The following is a 21,637-nucleotide window of genomic DNA, read 5'->3' as shown; positions in this document are numbered from 1 at the left end:
ACATTCCTCTTTCTAAACACTGATGATGTCAGCATTCTGTGTGGAAGAAATGTCCCTTTTGGCAACTAGAAGAACACACTACATGATGTACATTCCTCTTTCTAAACACTGATGATGTCAGCACCCTATAAGTACAGCAGGAGAAGAAAAACCTCCTAGTAATGTGAATAGCATGCTCCGCTAATGCATCTCCCTCAAATGTCATAACACAATTAGGTAGGGGTTTGAATCCTACACATGCCATGTGTGTTTTTGTCACACAGTTTGTCCATGTCTGATGGGTGTTGCTCTTAATATTGTATGACATATATTATGTCAGTAATGTCAATGCACACATGAGATATGTGTGTGCCACATAGACATATGCACCTGTGACCTTAAATAGTTCCCATGTGTGAAGCCTGCCTCATGTGAATACATGGAATTTGCATTACACAACTTTTTGACTGTGGTTTTCCGTGCAGGGGCTGTGGTTGGTATGTGAATATACAGTGAGAGTAGTCTATGGTGTCATCTTACCAGTGAGGGATACACTTCTGGTCTGGAGCATATAGTCCACATGTTGGTGATGATCAGGTGCAGCATGTTTTCCCCTCTTGTGGGAGTGGTAACAAGTTGTCCCATAGCATTTGAGTGTATGGATTCTAGGAACCTTTCACCTAGGATGTTGGAGCTACAGTAATGATCCCAGTCTATGTGTGGGTAAATGAAGCTGCCCAATATATTGTTGTTTGGAGACACCTGCAGATATTCATGTATTCTTAAGAAGGCCAAGTGGGTTACCTGGGTTTAGGAGGGTGGTCTGTAGCAGGCTATGAACTGGAAGTCAGTTTAACCCACTGTTAGTTGCACGTGGATAGTCTGATGCGTCACGCTGTGGCAACAACCTGGGAGTGTGGGTATAGGTTCATAGGTTCATAGGTTCATACTAGGCTATCTGCCCTAGGGCATTTATAAGCCAAGCCAGAGTGTGTTTGGCTTTCGACACCCATTTTAAATTAATGTTGCTATGCCCTTTTTTGAGGTTAGTATACTGTGCCTCTGTCTAACATTGACACAGAAGTGATACCCGGGGTAAACCTACGATCCCCCATCCACTCATCAAGATTCCTCTTGAAGAGAGTCAATGAGGGACTCTGCCTAACCTGGACTGGGATTTTATTCCAGAGTGAAGGGAGCCTCTGGGTTATGAATCTGTCCCTCCAGCATGTCCTATTTATTTCAATGCTGAGGTTCAAGCCTCTCGAGCACGTAGCTTGATGGGATTTGGATTTTCTGAGGTGCAGCATGTCCATTACTTCCGGGTTGGACATGGCATTATATGTCTGGCACAGATCGGCTCTGAGCAGGCGGTATGCCACTGAGTATGGAGATTTGTTAACCGGGCAGCATATGGCATTTGTTTGAGCCCTTTGATCCTCTTGGTGGGGTACTTTTGGGGTCTTTCCAGTTGCTGCAGGTGTCTGGTAAGGTGCATCCCAAAAGGGGCATTGTACTCAATTATGGGCCTGATGAGGGATGAGTAAAGAGGCACGATGACCTCCCCTGATCTAGATGTGAATCCCGTCATGATTACGTGGGCTATATAAAATGTTTTTCTAACCACTTTGGCCACGTGGTTGTCAAATGAGAGATTGCTATCAACTTGGGTCCCCATGTCCCTAATTACTTCTTCCGTAGTTAATGGATTACCACCTATGTGGTAATTTGTGGTCAGTTTGTTTTTGCCAAAGGGGATGACTATACACTTTGTGGCATTTAGCTTGAAGCCATGGCTCTGGCACCAGTTGTCTGTTTCTATGAGTCCCTTTTGGAGGATGGTTGTGTCTGCTGGAGAGTCGATTATAGCACCCAGTTTGCAGTCATCTGTGAAATTGGTCAGCCGCAGTCCTTCCGTGTTGGCCTGTACCTCCGAGAAATATATACCGAACAGGAGAGGTCCCAGGACTGAGCCTTGTGGGACGCCACTTGTAACTGGTTTGGAGTCTGACATGGCTCCAGCAATTCTAACCATGTGGGTTCTGTCCTTGAGCCAGTTTGCAACCCATCTAGTGAAATAGGGGTTTATATTTAAGCCGGTGAGCTTATCTATAATGCCCATGTGGGGTATTGTATTGAAGGCTTTTGCGAGGTCCAGGTAGGCTGTGTGGACCACCTTCCCCTCGTCAATGGCCTTGGTGACTGTTTCAAAGAAATCGACCAGGTTTATAAGGCAGGATCTGCCCTCAACAAAGCCAAACTGGGTAGGATCCAGTGTCTGTAGGTCCCCAATATCTTTATGTATGAGGTCCATGATAATCTTTTCCATAGCTTTGCAGACCAAGCTAGTCAGGCTTATGGGGCGATAGTTTCCAGGATCCGTTGAGGCACCACCTTTGTGTAGAGGGACCACTGTTGCTGTACGGCACTCTTTGGGTACAAAGGCTGAGATTGAACAGTAGTTTTATGTTTGGGTTTAGCTCATCTTGGAGTTCATGTAGGATGCAGCCCGGGACACCGTCTGGTCCCATTGATGCTGTGTTTTTTGCTTTGGAGAGGGCAGCTCTTACCTGAGCATCTGAGATGTCAGGGGGGCAGCACTCTGCTGGGATAGATATGTGCCCTTCTGGTGGGGAGGGGGGGAGAAGTTTGCACTGAACTTGTCAGCTAGAATGTTGGCAATGTCTGTGGGTTCGGTGTAGTTTTTTGTCATTTTGGACTAATTCTGAGCATATCTGGGAATTCCCACCCAGGTTCCTAACATAACTAAAGAAAGCCTTGTGATTATCCTTAGTGTCCTGTGCAATTTGTCTCTCGAAGCTGGCCTTAGACGATTTTATGAGTGCCCGTAGTATTTTGCTAACACCGATCAGAGATGCCTTCCCTTTTTGGGATTTTGCTCTATCATGTAGTAGCTTCCACCTTCTATTGTATAGTTTGTTTATGGCTGTGGTCCACCAGACAGGATGTCTGCCTTTGGAGGATTGGGTCTTGTTTTTATTTGGGATTGCATGATCCATGCATTCCTGAAGGTGTTCATAGAATGCGTTTATAAAGGATTCTGCGGTCTGGGCCATATTTTCCTCAGGCTTGGGGGCTTTGAAGGATTCCACCTTGGTTTTGAGGGGTGTGGAATTTGCTGTAGAGAAGTTTTACACTGTGGTTTTCTGGGCGGGGGGGGGGGTCGGGATGTGAATATCCAGTGAGATTAGTTTATGGTCTGATCTTACCAGTGAGGGATACACTTCTGGTCTGGAGCATAGAGTCCCCATGTTGGTGATGATTAGGTCCAGTATGTTTCCCCCTCTTGTGGGAGTGGTAACAAGTTGTTCCATAGCATTTGAGTGTATAAATGCTAGGAACCTTTGAGCTAGGGTGTTGGAGCTAGAGTAATGCTCCCAGTCTATGTTTGGGTAGTTGAAGTCCACCAATATAATGGTGTTTGGAGAGACCTTCATATTTCCAGTGTTCTCAGGAAGGCCAAGTGGGGTTCCTGGGTTTGGGAGAGTGGTGTGTGGCAGGCTATAAACTGGAAGGCAGTTTTACCCACTGTTAGTTGCACATGGATAGTCTCTGATGCTTCGTGCTGTGCCACCAACCTGGAGGTGTGTGTATCTTTGATGAATATTGATACTCCCCCTCCTGTTCTGGTTCGGTGCAAGTTTTGGGACCGACAAGCATGGTATGAGGTATAACCTGGCAGTGCTGGGGTGCTCTTGGGAGCCTTGAACCAGGATTCTGTTACTGCACAGATATTGATGTTCTCCATGCTAAGGACAGTTTCCAGTGCATGCATCTTGCGGTTTACACTGCTGGCGTTGAGTAGCATTACTATTAGTTTCTTATCCCTTGCGATACCTATGGAAGTGGTTTTGTCTTTTGAGCCTTGCCTAAAAAAGGCACTATGGAGGTAGCAAGAGCCTTTGCCAATATCCGAAAGCCCAGGGGTGACAGGTGCAAGCCGTCCCTAGCAAAGCATCCCAGGCTGACAGGCATTGGATCCCCTTTGAATGACACCGATACTTAAGCCAATTGTTGAAATTGATCATCTTGTCTTTATATTGTGGCATCATTCATGGTGAGGGTAAGATGCTACTCAAGGTCAGGATCATACCAGCCTGGGCCACATGCTCAGAGAGCTCCTCTATGTCTCTTATCATGTAGTCCAGAGAGGTACGTCTCAGGTCATTCACACTGGCATGGACAATGACTGAGTCATATTTATACTTGCCTTGGAGTGACCTGAGTGCTTGTGTTATGTGGCAAATCATAGCGCCCGACAGGCAGCTCACCGTGACCTTCTCCTTGTTCAGCCTGGTGAGCGGGACGTCAGTGTGCCTGACGATAGAGTCACCTATTACAAGTGTATCAGGTGTGTTGTTTAGCCTTAAGGGCTGTGATTGTTCGGCACACTGGCTTTGTGAGCTATGTGTCGCACGTGTTCTGTTCTGGGGTAGCGGTTGCTTGGGTGTCTGCTTTGGAGGTCTCTGCTGCTTAGGCAGATTTTTATTTAGAGCCTCCGAGTATGTTTTTGTGTGTTTATGTGTTTGGTTTGGTGTCATGGTAGGTTTATCTGAGACTGGAATTGTAGTGACTGTGGTTTCCTTCTCCTCCTGACAGGTTTCGCCAATACTGAGTTGAGAGAGCTTAGCCTCCAGTTTGGCTATATGGTTGCATCTCTCACATGTGTTGGAATTTGGTTGGAGGAGGAGAGGGTTGTCTGTGTACATGAGGCAGTTGTAACATTGCCTCAAGATTCCCAGATTCACCAGCTGGACCGGAGAGGAGATTGACAACTGACCTTTTGACATGCTAGAATAGTATTGGGAATTCCTTGATAATTGACAACAAAAAGGGCCAATGGGGAACAAGGTACTCAAGGGGAGTTTGTGAGGGTGTAGTGCTTTTAATTTGTTAGTGCTGACGTATATAATTGCTTTAGTGAGCAAGTGCCAGGTAACTTAAAACAATGTGTTACAGGTAACTTAAATGCAAAAATGACAAACAGTAACTTTCTTTCAAGTGAAACAAGGAAATAAGTACAGTAAGAAATGCAGATGTCACTAGGGATCCACAGAAGCGCTGAAAATCCGTGTTTTAGGTGGAATTAGCGTTTCAGGGAAATAACAAGCAAACAAGCATACAAACAAAGCTACATTCAGCAGGCATGGATCTAGTCTATGCTACAGCAAACAAGGTGTACCAATTTCAGTAAGAAACAGTTCAAATATGCAGGCACTATAAGCCTTTAGCCAGAAATTCCCAGCTCAGATGTGCAGAGTCCAGCCTCTCCTCACAAAAGAGTGCAGACCATGAACCTTCTTAATGTAAAATAACTGGCCTGAAGCCCAAGTGCTTAAACCAGAAGTAATACACTTTTAGAATAACAGACACTGAGCCCTCAATCAGCAGTTCCCAACTTAGAAGGATGTAAGCTACCTGTCCTGCCACCAAAGTATCCTTGACATTTAATGAGACTCACCCTCCTGTCATAGTTAGTTCCGTGTTTTGGGGCTGTCAAGCATGGTATGAGGTGTAACCTGGTAGTGCTAGGGTGCTCTTGTGAGTCTTGAACCTGTCTATTACTGCACAGATATCAACATTCTCCATGCAGAGTAGAGTTTGGACTGCATGCATCTTGCGGTTTACATGTCCGGCATTGAGTATCATTACTTCCATTTTCTTATCCCCTGTGCTACCTATGTAGGTGGCCTTGTGTTTTCAGCCTTACCACCAGAATGCAAAGATGTGCAGACATTACACTATGGTAATTAATAGTAGTGTACAAAACAATACAATGACAATCATACTGTTAATGCATCAGGCATGCTGGGATATACCCACAATGATATCATTACACTGGACTGTTGACAACATGATAATATTGCTACACTTCTATGTAGTCACCCTGTGCATCAGCACCATGTTAACCTGTTCCTGCATCAATGTTACAGATTGCAGGAGGTGGCACAGTTTCATCATATGCACAGGGTGTGTACTTGGTATGCCTGAGTCTGCCACTGATACAACCAATCAACATGTATGTGTGTGTGTGTGTGTTAGTGAGGGACAACAATACAAGATGGGGCAATGTTGATGCGGTGTGTGTGTGTATGTGTTAGCCCTAGGTGTTAGCATTATGCATGTGTGTATGCATGCACACAGTTCCACCTCATGGCTGCCATATATGGGTATTTGTGGACAGCCACAGACTGTACCTGCCAGGTCATACAGATCACTGTCTCTGGCCACGGACACAGTACCTGTGCCTGGCAGGGGAGCTATGGACAGTATCAGGTACTAAGTCAGACTGGGTACTGTCATCAGAAGCAGTTGGTTGATGACTGGAGATATGTCCCTGCTGGGACTGTCCAGAGCCATGTGCACGTGGTCTCCTAAGGCGGTCTGATGACAGCACAGACCCGGCATTGCTGGGGTTGGTACTGGCACTATGGGAGCAGTGGCGGGTTTGTTGTCTTCCACGACGACTGCCAGATGCTGATGTTGCTGGCATATGTCTACTTCGACACCTCAACCGTCCTGCATTGCCCTGGCTCATGGACATGTAGTTGTGGAACAGATCTAATGTGTCCCCCCAACGTCTGTCAATGACCTTGGTGAAATTATGGATGGCAGCCGCAACGTCACGCATAGTGTCATTCATAGCAGTGCGATGTGCTCTCAGCTCCCTCAGACCCTGTCTGGTGTACCTTTCCATACGTGCCTGTGCCTGCATTACAGCCCAGAACATAGCTGAGGTTGAAAGACCTCTGTGGGCACATCTGACAGGGGCAGTACAACCACGGATGATCCCATGAGAACCCCTGGACATCTGCCTGTGTGGTACCATGTCAGAACTCTGGCCATGGCTGCTGTGAGAGGATGCATGTGCCACTGATACCACATTACCCTGGTCAATGCCCACTGTATGCTGTCCCTCACCTAAGGACATTGGTGACAATGGATGTATTGGCAGGATGACTGTGCGCATTGATGGGGTTGACTGCTGTGTACTGTCGATTGGCTGACCAACAACAGACCTTGTCACACCTCCCTGTGCCATTACACATGTATCATCATTATCACTATCCCCAGCAGTGGATTCAGGTTCCCTGCTGCACACCACCAGAGCAACACCAGAACCTGTGAGAGGAAGACAAGAAACACAGTTTACAATGTGTACACAACATTACCACAGACGCACACGGGCACATGCGCACATGCACACATGCACACATGCACACATGCACACATGCACACATGCACACATGCACACATACGCACATGGGCACATGCACACATAGGCACATGCACACATGGGCACATGCACACATGCACACATGGGCACATGCACACATGCACACATGCACACATGGCACATGCACACTCCTCAGTACATGAGATAAACACACAGACACAAACACACCTGCAATCCAACACATAGCAATACTGTTTGAGGGTATTATTACTATTATTATCATTAGTATTAAAAGTATTGTTATTACACACTCACCAGCATGGATTGGCTGCCTTGCTGTTACACCAGAGGGACCTGCACAAATAAGACATTTATTGTCAGTGGGCACAACTGTGCCATTGATACTGTGAGTATGATACAGTTCAGTAGTACAACAGTTGGCTTTCACAGGTCTACTGCTGATATTGAGAATATCAATCTTGCACAATAATTTCCAGGATAACAGCTACAAACACAGTACACATCTCACACATGCATAAACTACCAGTGTAGAGAACAGTCAACTATAGATATGGCATGTTACCTGCACGCTCCATGTCCACATGCTGGGTGGCTCCAGCCTCCATCATTACACATATCTGCGGATGTTGTTGTTGTTGGGCTGGAGCCATGACACTTAGGAGGAGCCCCTCCAGTCTGGTGAGGGGGGGTGTATAGCTGCCCCACCACCTGTGGCAAGCTGTTGCCTGTGGATATCAGACGCACGCTGATGGACATTTCTAATTAAATCACTGCAGTGATGGCGTACCTGCTCATATGTCCAGTTATGTATGCCTATGTCATTTACCCGACGGACAAGGTCTTGCCACAGTGCAGCCCTCTCCTGCTGGTTCTGGCTGGTGCGGGAAAAGAGTGTGGCAAAATCACGCACCAGGCTCTGGTGTATCTCCTCTTCCTCTGCAGCAGAGTACGAGGGGTTGCACTGGTGCACCATCGCCCTGGAAGGAAAAGAAATATATGTGAGCAAGTGATATGGCACACATAATGCTCTACTGTAGTGATATCACTGAACTGCCATATATAGCATCCGTCTGTCTGTTGGGGGATACACATGTAAATGACCACATATCAGTGCTCAGCCAACAACTGTGTGACAGTGCCTGGCACACTCCATACAACATACTAGTATACACCAGCAGTCAGCACACTGTTTGAGGTCCAATGCACAACCTCACACTGGGGGTTTGTATCAAGGTAATGGATGGGGAACATTGTCAACCCATGCAATGCATGCAATGCACAGTTAAAATTTCAATGGTAATGCACCCTAGTCTTTGTGGCCATACCCCTACCTACACCGCAGTCACATACAGGGAACCACAGCACAACATATGGCAATGTAGTATGTTTGTATCCCAATATCTGACACATCTTTCTCTGGCCTCACACCAAGGACACACACTACCATGACAGACACAAAGTCATGCTGAGCAATCACACCATTACAGACCTTGTACACAGTCAGTGGAACACTCATTCCACCTCACATAGTTGGTATTGCAATGAGTACATGTGTGTGTGCATTGTGTCATAGGTAGGTAGTATGCTATTGGCCCTGGGCCTACAGCAGCATACTGTTATGCTACCCTGCCCCTTGGGACACATGTAATGTGATTGTACTTGCTCCTGTCAAACAGTTACACAGGGTGAATCATATGGCATATTACCTATCTGCATAACATTCAACAGGGGTATGTCTGACATCTACTAATGAGGAGCCTTGCTTCTTAATGCTGGGTGGTTTACTCCAGGGTATCGCTTATTTGTGGGTAGGAACCTGTACCTCCACCCTGTGCTCTTTACTGCGGTACCAAGGATGACAGACATAGGTCATTTAGGCTGGGGATATTGTGAGGTGTTACCATGGTTGTTGGACAACTGTTATGGGTGTGACTTAACTATGTATATCCAGCAGTGGTAACCTCTGTGAAGGTAGTATGAAAGGCACTCTATCTGTGGTTTTGTCAGTCACTCTGCATAGGTAATGTGTTTGAGGGCATTATCACTGTTTGTTAGGTATGACTGTGTCCTTCTCCCTTTCTGTAGTTGTCATGGGAGGTACATACCGTGTAGGACATTGTGAGGTGTTATGGGGTACAGTGACCTACATTTCCCTAGCTGACACACCATTTGTGCTGACACGTACCATGTACAGGGATTACAAGACTAGTGTGCCACTGTGAATATCAAAGGGGAGGCTATTGTACACTTGTTTCCCATGTTCCCTCCTGACACATCCAGTAGTAGGCAGGCAACCACCTATATGGTGGTTAGTGGTGTAAGTGTTTTGGAATGGGGTATGGTACTCCAGTATCCACACTGGTGTTCAGTCCATGCCTTTGTCACCAGGCACCTGTTGCAATACATCTGCACACATGTGCCTCTCTCAGTATATATATATATATATATATATATATATATATATATATATATATCTATATGTATATGTATATATATATATATATATATATATATATATATCTATATATATATATATATATATATATATATATATATATATATATATATGTATATATATAATATATATATATATATATATATATATATATATATATATATGTATATATATATATATATATATATATATATATATATATATATATCTATATATATATAAATATAGAGAGAGAGAGATATCCATATACATACATATCTCTAGACATTCATATCTGTCTATATATATCTATGTATCTATATATATCTAGATATGTATGTTTCTATTACATATATATGTATATACATATTCTATCTATCTATCTATCTATCTATATATGTCTATCTATTTATGCATCCCTCTCTATCTATGCACATATATAAATATACATATACATATACATATATATATATATATATATATTTTTTTTTTATTTACACATACGAATACACACACTAACATACTGATAAACATCCATTACTGTACAACCTACATTGTACGTTGTACTACAACCTACATTGATATGTGCACATAGCAGCCTTCAAATACATATGTATGTCCAGCCTTCACTCACAGTTGCAGTATGTCCCCTGCCCTATGCACATCTTCATATATATATATATATATATATATATATATATATATATATATATATATATATATATATATATAGATACAGACTGCTAACACATGTGGAGGGTTCACAGTATGTAGACTATTAGATTATGTAGTTCACATTACCTTTGTTTCTCACTGCTGTTTGTGATGGCTTGCTGCTTGGTGGCCTGCTGATGGTTAGCTTGATGGTTGTTATTTTTTTTTATTTTTTTTTTTTTGGTGTCTCTCTCTGTGTCTCTGTGTCTCTGTGTCTCTCTCTCTCTCTCTCTCTCTCTCTCTGTCTCTCCCTCCGGTTGTTGCAATGAAAGTATTGCATGTGTGGACTGGGAGTACAGGCTGCTTTTGTAGGTATCTGCACATGTGCATGTGATGGCCTCTGCACCAATTGTTAGCCAGCATTTACTAATTGCATGCAGCCTGCTGTGTGGTAATTGCAGTTCTCACTGTGATTTCAGGACAGTGCTATAAAATGTTAGGTTAGGTAGGCATAGCTCTTTCAGATATTCAAGGTGGGGACCATGCTGGTATGCTGTGGACACTGTTCTGTGAGTCTAAAGGTTGGTATGTCTATCATATTTAAGGCTGTGTTGTAGGCACTGAAATGCATGTTGTACTGAAACCTGACTATTGCTTCCTCCAGTTCATTCTTGTCAGTGTGTATGTTAACTGACACCTAACAATACTAATACTGTTTAAATGGGAATATGTGCTTTTCTGTGGGACTTGTGGATTAACTGGTATACAGCAGTGGCTCTTGCAATTTGTTGCTATGGCTTCACTATTTAACTTTTACATTCACTCCTTGAAGGACTGCTAGGTGTCTTTACTGGAATGTGTTGCTATGGCTTTCCTATTTTCCATTTACATTCACTCCTTGTAATGCTTGCTATATTTCTTTCAGCAGCAATTCCTTATATGTTTGGTGTGGTTTGGTGGTACTGCATGCAGTCTGGTCTGGTCAAGGTGTGGGGCTTGACACCTACAAGGGTATTTTATTTTGCTGCTGAGCAGTAGTGGGGCCTTGTACTTTGTACTAACAGTTATGGATAGCAGGCACATGCAGCGCTTGTAAACTGCTATGCTGTCCTTATTTTATTAGTTGGCTACATCCTTTGATATTTCTGGGTTGTACTCCTACATGATGGTGTGCTTGTGGAAGCTATTCTACAGCTATTCACAGAGTGTGTGACAGCAGACAGAATGATATGCCTGTGAGTTTGTGACACTTGCAGGCCTCAGATACTCTCAGGTGTATCTTTTATCAGCCTCAGGGAATGATACATGTCAGTGGGATACACCCATGATATATTTCAGATATTCTGCAGCTGTGACTGTGGGGTATTTTGAGCATATGTATTACTACACCATTTCTGACATGCAAGTAGTGCATACTTTAATTAATTGACTGTTACCATTACATGGGATTCCACACCTTTCTGCCTACTGTTAGTACATTTCGCAGGGAGTCAGTGGAGCACAGTTAACATTTGTTTTCAAATCAGGGACATCCCTGTAAATCAGTCACAGTTGCGAGGTCTGGCCTCTTACCTATTCAAATATGGCAGTGTTTATCCTGCTCTGATAGTGTGTGTGGTTTTCAAGGTGCTACTGTCACATTATTACCTACTAGCTACCTACTAGCATGGCTGTTTCTCTTTTCACACTAATGTTATGCAAATCCACAAGAATTGCCAGTAAAGATACAAGAAAAGCTTTGTGTAATAGCCTTCCTATATTCCCTTTACATTCAGTCCTACTATTTCATGATATATTGCTTTCAGCACAAAGTTCTTGCATATCAGTCATGGCTTAGTGATAAGTCATGCAGACTAGTGTTTCCTAGGTCCTGGATTCGAGACTGATAGAGGAGTTTTATTTTGCTGCTGAGCAGACTACAGGCCTTGTCATTCAGAGTGACTAAGGCACTTTTAAGCAGTTGTAAGTGGGTTAGCGCTGGTTTGCGCGGAGCTCATGCATGCGCACTGTCACTTAGCTTCACGCACACACGCTTAGCTAAGCGCACACAAGCGCACACCCGCTTACAACTGCTTAAAAGTGCTTACTCTTGCGCACACCCGCGCTAATTTCTTTGAAAGAAAAGAAAATGGGGAGATAGGAAAGTGGTGAAAAAGGGGGCACAAAGAGGGTAGGACAGTAGAAAAACAAGCTCGGGATTTGCAGGAAGGATGTAGGAAAGGCCCATAGCTGCCCATTTCTTTATCAGCAACAGCTGTGCATATGTGTGTAATTTGGTGTGAAATTTGAAACCTTCCACCCCTGAGAGAGGAGTGAGGACAACAAAATATGTTGTACAGCCAATTGTAATTACCAGTTCACATGTCCAGCAGACATGTCTGCAAAATGGGCAACTATGTATGGGGCTTAATTTTTTTACGGGAACAGAGTGCCCTTTTTTTATTTTTTTTTCAGGTGAGAGTGAAATGTGAGGTACAGGAAGTAGGTATATTTGGGGAGGTACGTAGGGGAGGTTAACAGACAAGACAAACAAGACGCATACAGGGACGGAGTATGACACATGTGGGGGGAAACACAATTGACGGGGATGGATGTTTGGATATCGCGAGCCCATGAGCCCACAGATGGCGACAGTGGAACTGAGATCCCCACCCATGGGCAGTTGCCACTGCACCTTCACTGCCCAGGACGGGGCTGTGCTGGGGGCTGTGTAGGATGGGCAGCAGGCACACCCGTGAGTTGCGCCACCAGTGCCTCAAGCTGGCGTAGGGGTTCAAGCACAGAATGCCTGATCTCGCTATGCACCACAGACTGGACACTTTGGAGGGTGAGTGGACGGTCTCCTCTGGCCACGCTTGCAGAGGGGGGACGAGCCCCATCCCCTGCAGCGCTTCCACCCGAAAGTGGCACAGGGCCACTGGAGGAGGTTCCAGCCTGGGCACTAATGCCAGGTGCACTCGCCAGCTGAGGTGGGAGAGGTGGGTCCGCTGGAACCCGCCATCCCTGTTGTTCTATGTTTAGCAATATTTTATGACATTTTGGGTTAGTAACAAACAATACCATTCAAAATTAGTTGTAACATTATGCATCAGTATTCCCATTAACCAAACACCCATGAATTCCAAACATTGAACAGCAAGCATAACACATGCATATTTTGAACAACAGTACACAATCCAACAGCATGCAGGGTTGATTGATGGCAACAGGCCATCAGGTTTGGATATGTGAACAGGGCACATGCATCAACGTACGTGCAAATATGTTTGAACCAACAGGACAAATGTCCATAGGAATTAATTGTGAATACACATACCCAGTTTGTTGTGGAATGGCATTATTTGTAAATATAGGGTAGGGTGAAAAAATATTTCATTAACAACTTCAACTACCTATACATATGCTGTACATCTCTAGTAGCTGCAGATATATATACCCTACAGGTCTTAGTACAGTTTCCTATATGTAACCTTAGGAATGTTGGTGATGGGACTGCTACTGCTACATTAATATACATTGCATTTTTATTCATACACATTCATATCTGGCTGTGTTCGGGTACAGCATCCTGCTACATTTGATTTATATGGCTCTAGATAACTGTGGATGTTCATTATTTCATACAACCATACTATCTCCACATTGCAAGGGTACAGCAACATATCCAAATTGTGGGACAGACACATTCCAGCTTCAGTACTTTATTACAAACATTTCACTGTTTGGTTGTGGCTGTCTCATTCATTTCATTATGTACTGACTGCAGTATACTTTATTCAAGAGTTATAACAGCTTTCTTGGTCGATTCATACCTCTTTCTTACACTCTCACTTGTTTTATTTTTACAATTCAGGATGGTACTTAATTCTAGGCATTATTAACATGTCTTACTTGGTTACAACAATCCTTTCCAACAGACTCACTTGTTTCATATGGCAGATTTTAAAAGGGGATGTATTTGACACGTCTATTGTCTTTAGCTTGTTTACCCCAAATTTTCAGGCTACAGCAGGTTATCTGATATTACAATACAGGTGGAAAATCTCTATTTCAGACTTGTTTAATTTTTATTTCTGGATTACAGGCTGCATCACTTATCTAATCATACAGTACTAGCAGAATCTTTCTTCTAGTGTTATTTGAACTTTATTAATATGTAACTACACTGAACTCTTTTACAAGCTGTCTCACTTTTATTGTATAACAATTACAGGAAAATAATTACTAACCTGCCTGGTGGCGCAACCGCTCCAGCCTATCACCATAGGCTCGCCGATTCGTGGAATGCACACCTGCAGCTGTAATATAAATGAAGTAATATTGGAACATACATCTCCATAATATCAGCTAGGATAATTTCATACATATGTAATTACATGGATACTTACTCAGTAGTGGGGCATTGGGCATTTGCCGGGCCTCCTGGATCCAACGGTTCAGTTGGTCCTGCTTTCGTCTCTTCAGGTCTGCATGGTGGTGATGGACCTGTTCAACAGTCCTTGGTATGCCTGTGGCACTGGTGAGATCATGTGCCAACCGGTTCCATGCCTCTGCCTTGTACGATCCCCACAGAACCTGGCCCTGCATGAGTTGAGCCTCATGATCGTGGACTAGGAGCCAAACCATATATTTGGACTCCTCAACACCCCACCTCTGTGCTTGGAAGCGACTGCCCTCTCCTACACCTGCCATCCTGACTGCAAATAGGTTCCACAATCAGTTATGCTGTGTATTCCTGCCTATGGGGCTTATATATGCCGTTTTTCCCGCACTTATCTGTGATTGGCCATTTTGGAAATGTATCAGCTTAAAAAAACCTGCTTTGTCATGCTTTTATTTCCATTCATTCATATATATATATGCTAATACTGCATTTTTCAATACAGCTGTCATGGCTTAGTGGTTCAGTACTTTGACTGTGATGCACAGTATCCTGGGTTCGAGCCTGGGCATTCCTTTTTTTTTTATTTTACTACTGTCTAGACAGGCTAGGAGGTGTGTCTGTGTAAAGGCGGCTTTGATACAGCTTGCTCAACGTTGCCCGCCGGTAAGCCGGTTGGCGCGCTGCGTAGCTCCGCGCAGACGGGTAATGCTGGTTAACGTGTTATTTGGCTATGAGCACGCATATTATGCTGTGTGAAATGTTGCTCAACTATGGGCACACAGTTTCAGCATGTTAAAGCGCTGCTCAACTCCAGGCACTCATATTACACCTGTTAAACCACTGCTCACCTGCGGGCAATCATACTCAGCTTGTTAGAGCGTTGCTCAGCTATGGGCACTTCTAAAATTTTTTTTTTATTGTGTCAAATTTCTTCAAAAATACATGGCCCATTTCATTACATTTTACTTAAATTATAGTTTTATATATATATATATATATATATATATATATATATATATATATATATATATATATATATATATACACATATATGTCAGGGGATTGTTTTGTGCTTATTTCACTAAAAATATAAAATTATGTTGTTGGGGCTTGAACCGTGACTACCTCCTCTTTGGCCGACGTCTCTACCGCTATGCTATTGCTACTTGGTTTAATTTACATATTTAGATCTTATATGCTTTTCCAATGACTGCTAACTGTGGCTGAGCGAAGGGCACACCCGCGCAAACGAGCGCAATTACGGGCAAACATTTTTGAAATTATAAAAAAAAACATTAAACTGTTGATTTTTACGTTTTAGATTACAGTTGGGTTTATAGTCTGTGGGGGCATGTCTGCTGTTGTGCTTCTTGACATTTCCGCGGACTCGCTTGTGGGTGTTTCCTTTCGGGACTGTGATTTTTCTGGGGGCGTGTCCCTTTGCAGGACTCGCCGTGCGGACATGCCCCCTACTTTCCTACACGGACCGTGTTAGCCTAGGGTGTGATTCAGCATGCCCTCATGAATATGCATGGCATGCTGACATCACACCGTTTAACTGAAGCCTCCGTGTAAGACTTGCTAACTCTTACATGGAGGTTTCCTGAATCCTGCCCACCTTCTGTGCATCCTTTTGATGATAGATTAGGAGGAATGTGAAGGAATTAATGTCCATTAAATATACTTCAAGTTGCTGTTGCATACACACAGCTTGCCTCTTCAACCCTGCCTCAAAAAGTTAGCTGCCTTCTGTGTATCCATCTGACAAACAGAACATATCAACATATTTTAACCTGTTGATCTCAAATATTTATTCACAATATGCCTCCCTGCCCTGATCTGACTTTAGTAACTTGGAATGTCAAGGTAAGACCTAACCCATAGAAGTCAAAGGATGTTCCTCATCACATAAGAAGGAACTCTCAGACATAATTTTCATGCAAGAAACAAAATAAAATGAAAACATTAGGTAAAGTTTTTCTAAATGGCCAAGAACATGTTTTTCTTCCTGTTCTACTACTGCAAAGAAGGGTGCGGTGATTCTTCTTAATACAGTTTTAGATTGCACTCTTATCCAGGACACTAAACATAAAGCTAGAAGATGGTTGGTACTAAAAATGAGGACCACCCCTTTGGCCAAATAATAACGGCTAACTTCTATAGGTCTAACAAGGATGGGACAACCCAAATTAGTACCCTACATCAAAGTCTTAGAGCCTAAATTCCTTTTCAGGGCTTACTGGTGGTAGCAGGGGATTTTAATATGGCCCTAGACCCATAGCTGGATAGTTTTCTTGCTGGAATCATTAGATTACCTATGTGTACTGTGATGTTGGAAAGTATGATGTAAGCCTTAGACCTGGTTGATATCTAAAGGTTACACCATCTACATTCTAATTATTACACCTTTATGGAATGGGATGGTCAACAGCAGAGTGGATATTTGTTTCATTACATGCTCTCATAGTATTTGGGTCCAGGACATTAACATTTATTCCAGCAAGCCTTTCAGATCATGTCATAAGATCATAGGTTCATAGGAAGTTGCTAGGCTATTGGCCCTGAGGCCCTTATAAGCCTAGCCAAGAATGTAGCCCATGTTCCGACAAGTTAGCACCCAATACCCCTGTCCAACAGGGACACAGGAGGAATCCCAGAGGTGTATTTTCTGTTCCCTATCCAGTTATCAGGTTATGCTTAGAAAGGGTTAATGAGGTGCTCTGCTTGATGTGGAGATGGAGTCTATTCCACAGAAGGAGAAGTCTCTGGGACACAGATCTGTCCCACCAACAACCCCTAATGATGTCACAGACCAGGTTGAGGTTGCTCATGTGGGTTACTAGAGTGGAGCATGACTTGCAGATATGCAGCAAACCCATCAAGGTGGGGTCTGAGATTGCTTTGTGTGCCAGACAGAGGTCACTTCTGAGGAGTCTGTATGAGACTGAGTAGAGGGACAGGGCTTTTAACCTATCTGTATAGGGTAGATGTTTAAGGCCCTGGATTCTTCTGGCCAGGAACCTCTGTGGTTTCTACAGCTGCTGCATGTTCTTTGTGAGGTACATGCCAAAAGGGGCATTGTACTCAATGATGGGTCTCATAAAGGAAGAATACAGGGATGTTATGACCTCCTTGTCCCTGGATGAGATAACCTTACTAATGAGGTAGGTCATGTAGAAAGCTTTCTGTACAATGGAGGCAAAATGGTAGTTAAAAGTCAGTTTGCAATCAACCTGGGTGCCCAAGTCTCTCATGACTGATTGTGTGCTTAGGACCCTGTCATTAATGTAATATTTCATGGGGACGTCATTCTCCCCAAAGGGAATGATGATGCATTTTTTGGCATTCAGTTTGTTTGAGGCCATGTTTCTGGCACCAGTCATTTGTTTGGGTGAGACAGTCATGGAGGATATCCACATCACTAGAGAAATTGATGATAGCATCCCTCTTGCAGTCATCTGCAAAATATAATTAATTCTGTTGACTTACTCCACCCCCCTGCATTACAACAATAGAAATTTGACTCCCTACTTTAAATATTAAACCATCTGTTCAATGCCTAAAGCAGTGGGTCCAAAACTTGCTGGAAAAGAATATGCAGGTTCTAAATTTGAATGTAGAGTGTTGGACATTTTTTAAAAAGATGGGCATGACGTGAATAAAAAGCTACATAAACCAATTAAGAATGCAACAAAGCAGGAACATTGTAGTTTTGGAATCTAAGATTGAAGGGAAAGAAAATTTGTATAAACAGAGAGGCTGCAATGAGGTGGTGCTGTATATGGAGATTTTGCAGCTAAAGAAACGGTGTAGGCAAATGCAATATGAAAGCATAGGGGATATATGGCAGATGTTTGATTGGGCTAAAGGTATTACCTCAAATAAACTTTTAGCACTTAAGTGTCGGTTGAAGATAAAAGAGATGACAGTTGTGGCCATTTGCAACATTATGGGGCAGATCCAGGGAGACCCACAGGGTATTAATATCATCTTTACTGTGGAATTCCATTCCAACTCTCAGGCACAGAAGGATAATAACAATGGCTGACTATGATCTTATGTGGATGATGTACTTATTGCAGTTTTTGGGAGAGAGGACTGGGAATGGCTTCACAACCCTTTCAAGCTGATTCCCATAATTATAGCCATAGATTCCCATTCTTCAGGGAAAGTGCCCAGTCTTGAGGGGCTATCTACTGATTTTTACGAACACATAAAACAGGAAATAGCCTAACAGTTGCAATATTTTTATAGAACTTCTGCCTCAGTAAAATACTTCCCAGAGGAGGTGGTTCATCGAATGTCCTGATGTTTTCTAATCTGGCTGGACTTCTGACAGACCCAGGGAATTATCATACAATCTCTCTGCTACAAACAGATCTAAAAATGTTTGTGGAACTACTGGTTGATAGATTGAAGAAAGTTATGCACAGCATAATTGGCAAGAACCACCTTAGATTTATTAAGGGATGTGCTGGAAGTATTTACTTAGTTCAGTTGTAGCACAATATTTAATCCTTATATGTCTTAAGGCACATCCCTACCACAGTGGTCTAAACTGACTTCCATAAAGCTTTTGACTCTATTCAGTGTGAGTTCTTGTGGAGTACTATAGCCAAAATAGGGTTTCCTAAGAACTTTGCTGATTCATGCAAACTATTGTACATCAGGTAAATCACATTGGATTAGTTTCAGGAAACCAATTATTCCAAAGAAATCAGGTGGATTTTGGCTTTCAAGTCTTAAAGCATATGATGTGTCAGCATTGCAATGGTACTATTATCAAGCCAGGTTCACTCTTTCTTTCTGTCATATGGCTTAACATCTAACTTCCTCTGCATAACTCTCAGACGTCTACTCCAAGTTAGCATCCCTCACACAAAGTATGGGACTGGGTGTGTGATGGACATTTGGTTAGTAACCCATAAATGCTTAACTTTGTTACAACAAGAGGCAACCACTATTCATTCCTCCTTAGTGAATAATAACCTTACTATTATCAATTACAGTACAGTGCAGTTGGCAGACTGCACATCTGAAGATGTGTCATGAAGGAATTATGTACCCAACACCTGAAATCACTCCTCCCTTACACAAAGCTTATGTTGTTTTTCTTCCAGGAAAACATTCGTTGGTGGCAACATTTACAAATTTGAGCCCAAACTAGACCTTTGACAGAGTTATCTTCACACTCATGGCTCACACCCCTGGTTTATCTGGCATAACCCTCTAATACAGTCTTTGCTAAGGCACACAGAAAACTTAGTTATTGGTATGCTCATGTTTTCACCTTTGCCTCTGAGTATTTGCTGCATGTAATGAATAAATGGGGTACTTGGTTGTACACAAGAGATTACAGAGTAGCAGTGGAAAAATTAGCAAAGCATAGGACCAGTGCCTGCCAATCTTGTCACCCTTTACCCTTCTTAAATTGGTCTGCTGTTGACAATGGATCCCTACCCATCTAAAGTCCTGAAGCATAGATTGAGGATGCCCTGCATTAGGAAAAGTCTATTTGCATGTGGCATGGTCTTGCAAGACCATTCATCCTTTGTAGAACCTGTTGATTAATAGTATCAGAAGCATTATAAATGCTAGTTTACCAGAAGTAAAGAATGTTGGCTTTGGATAATAGGGATTCAACCATCCAATCTGCCGCTCAGTACTTCAGATTTTTTTTTATTTGTAGTGTAGCTCATGCCATGGTGGCTTTAATATTTAAACATTGGAAGTTAACCCCAATCAATTGGATGGGGTCCCTTCTGTGTGTTGCATTATGAACTAATGTATTGGTCTAATGCACAGAAGGACATGAACATTTGGAATGAATCTTGGTCAGCACTTTTCTTTCTTATAGTCTCTAACAGTTAGATGTACTGTCATGCCTGTCTTCTGTTTTTAAAATGTCAACCCTAAAGCATTAACAACTTATGGTAATGTTTTCTTCTTTTTGTCTATGATCTCAAACTGACTGATGGCTAATTAGTTCATTACCAGTTCATGTTGTTTGCCAATAAAAATTTCAGTATGTATTATTAAAGAAATATATATATGGCTGCTTACCCCTACCACTCAAATTGAGCCACCTGTATACACATCAGATGTCTGATTGTCATGAAAGTGAAAACAATGATCACAATAATGTACTGCAGTCTTTGTTCCTAGATAGTACATTGACCCTGTACAAGCTATAGTGATTTTATGTGCATACGTTGGAAGTTTGCTTATGTGAAAGGTTATAAAAATAATTACATTTTCAGAGCCCCAAACAAGTTATAGTGACATTTGTTGCATATCTCTGAGGTTTAATTATGTGGTAAATTGGAGGAATAATGACCATACTTCTTCAGTCGTAAATCACCTATAATGATCTTTTGGACATGCCTCTGAGGATTGACTGAAAGAAGAAGTTAAGAAATAATAATCTCACTGCTCCTCCATCATAAATACACACATACACAGATACACAAGATACAGTAACCTTGAGTGCACATCTCTGAGCAGGCCCAGTGGTGGAATCTGTGGGTCCAGAGCACAGGCTCTCTCTAAACCTGAGTCAGAATCAACATCTGTTTTCTAAGATATGGAAGCTGCATGGTCTAATAGGTTCATAGGTTCATAGGTTGGTACTAGGCTATTGGCCCTAGGGCCTATGCAAGCCTAGCCATAACAATTCCCTGGATATTTCTTCCCACAATATTTACTTCTCTGGACCCCTGTCTAGCAGGGTGACTGACATGATCCCTGGGGTGAATTTCCTAACTCCCATCCAATCATCAAGGTTCCTTTTGAAGAGGGCCAAGGAGGTGCTCTGCTTGACATGTATGGGCAGTCTATTCCAGAGTAAGGGGAGTCTCTGGGTCAGGAACCTATACCTCCAGCATGTTTTGTTCATTGTGATGACAAGGTTTAGATCCCTGGAGCGTGTGGCTCTGAGGGATTGGGATTTCTTTAAGTGGAGCATGTC

Source organism: Protopterus annectens, chromosome 2.part1, assembly GCF_019279795.1.
Source record: "Protopterus annectens isolate FY-2018-M chromosome 2.part1, PAN1.0, whole genome shotgun sequence".
NCBI lineage: Eukaryota > Metazoa > Chordata > Ceratodontiformes > Protopteridae > Protopterus > Protopterus annectens.
The sequence above is the reverse complement of the archived record's forward strand: the minus strand, read 5'-3'. Positions refer to the sequence as shown.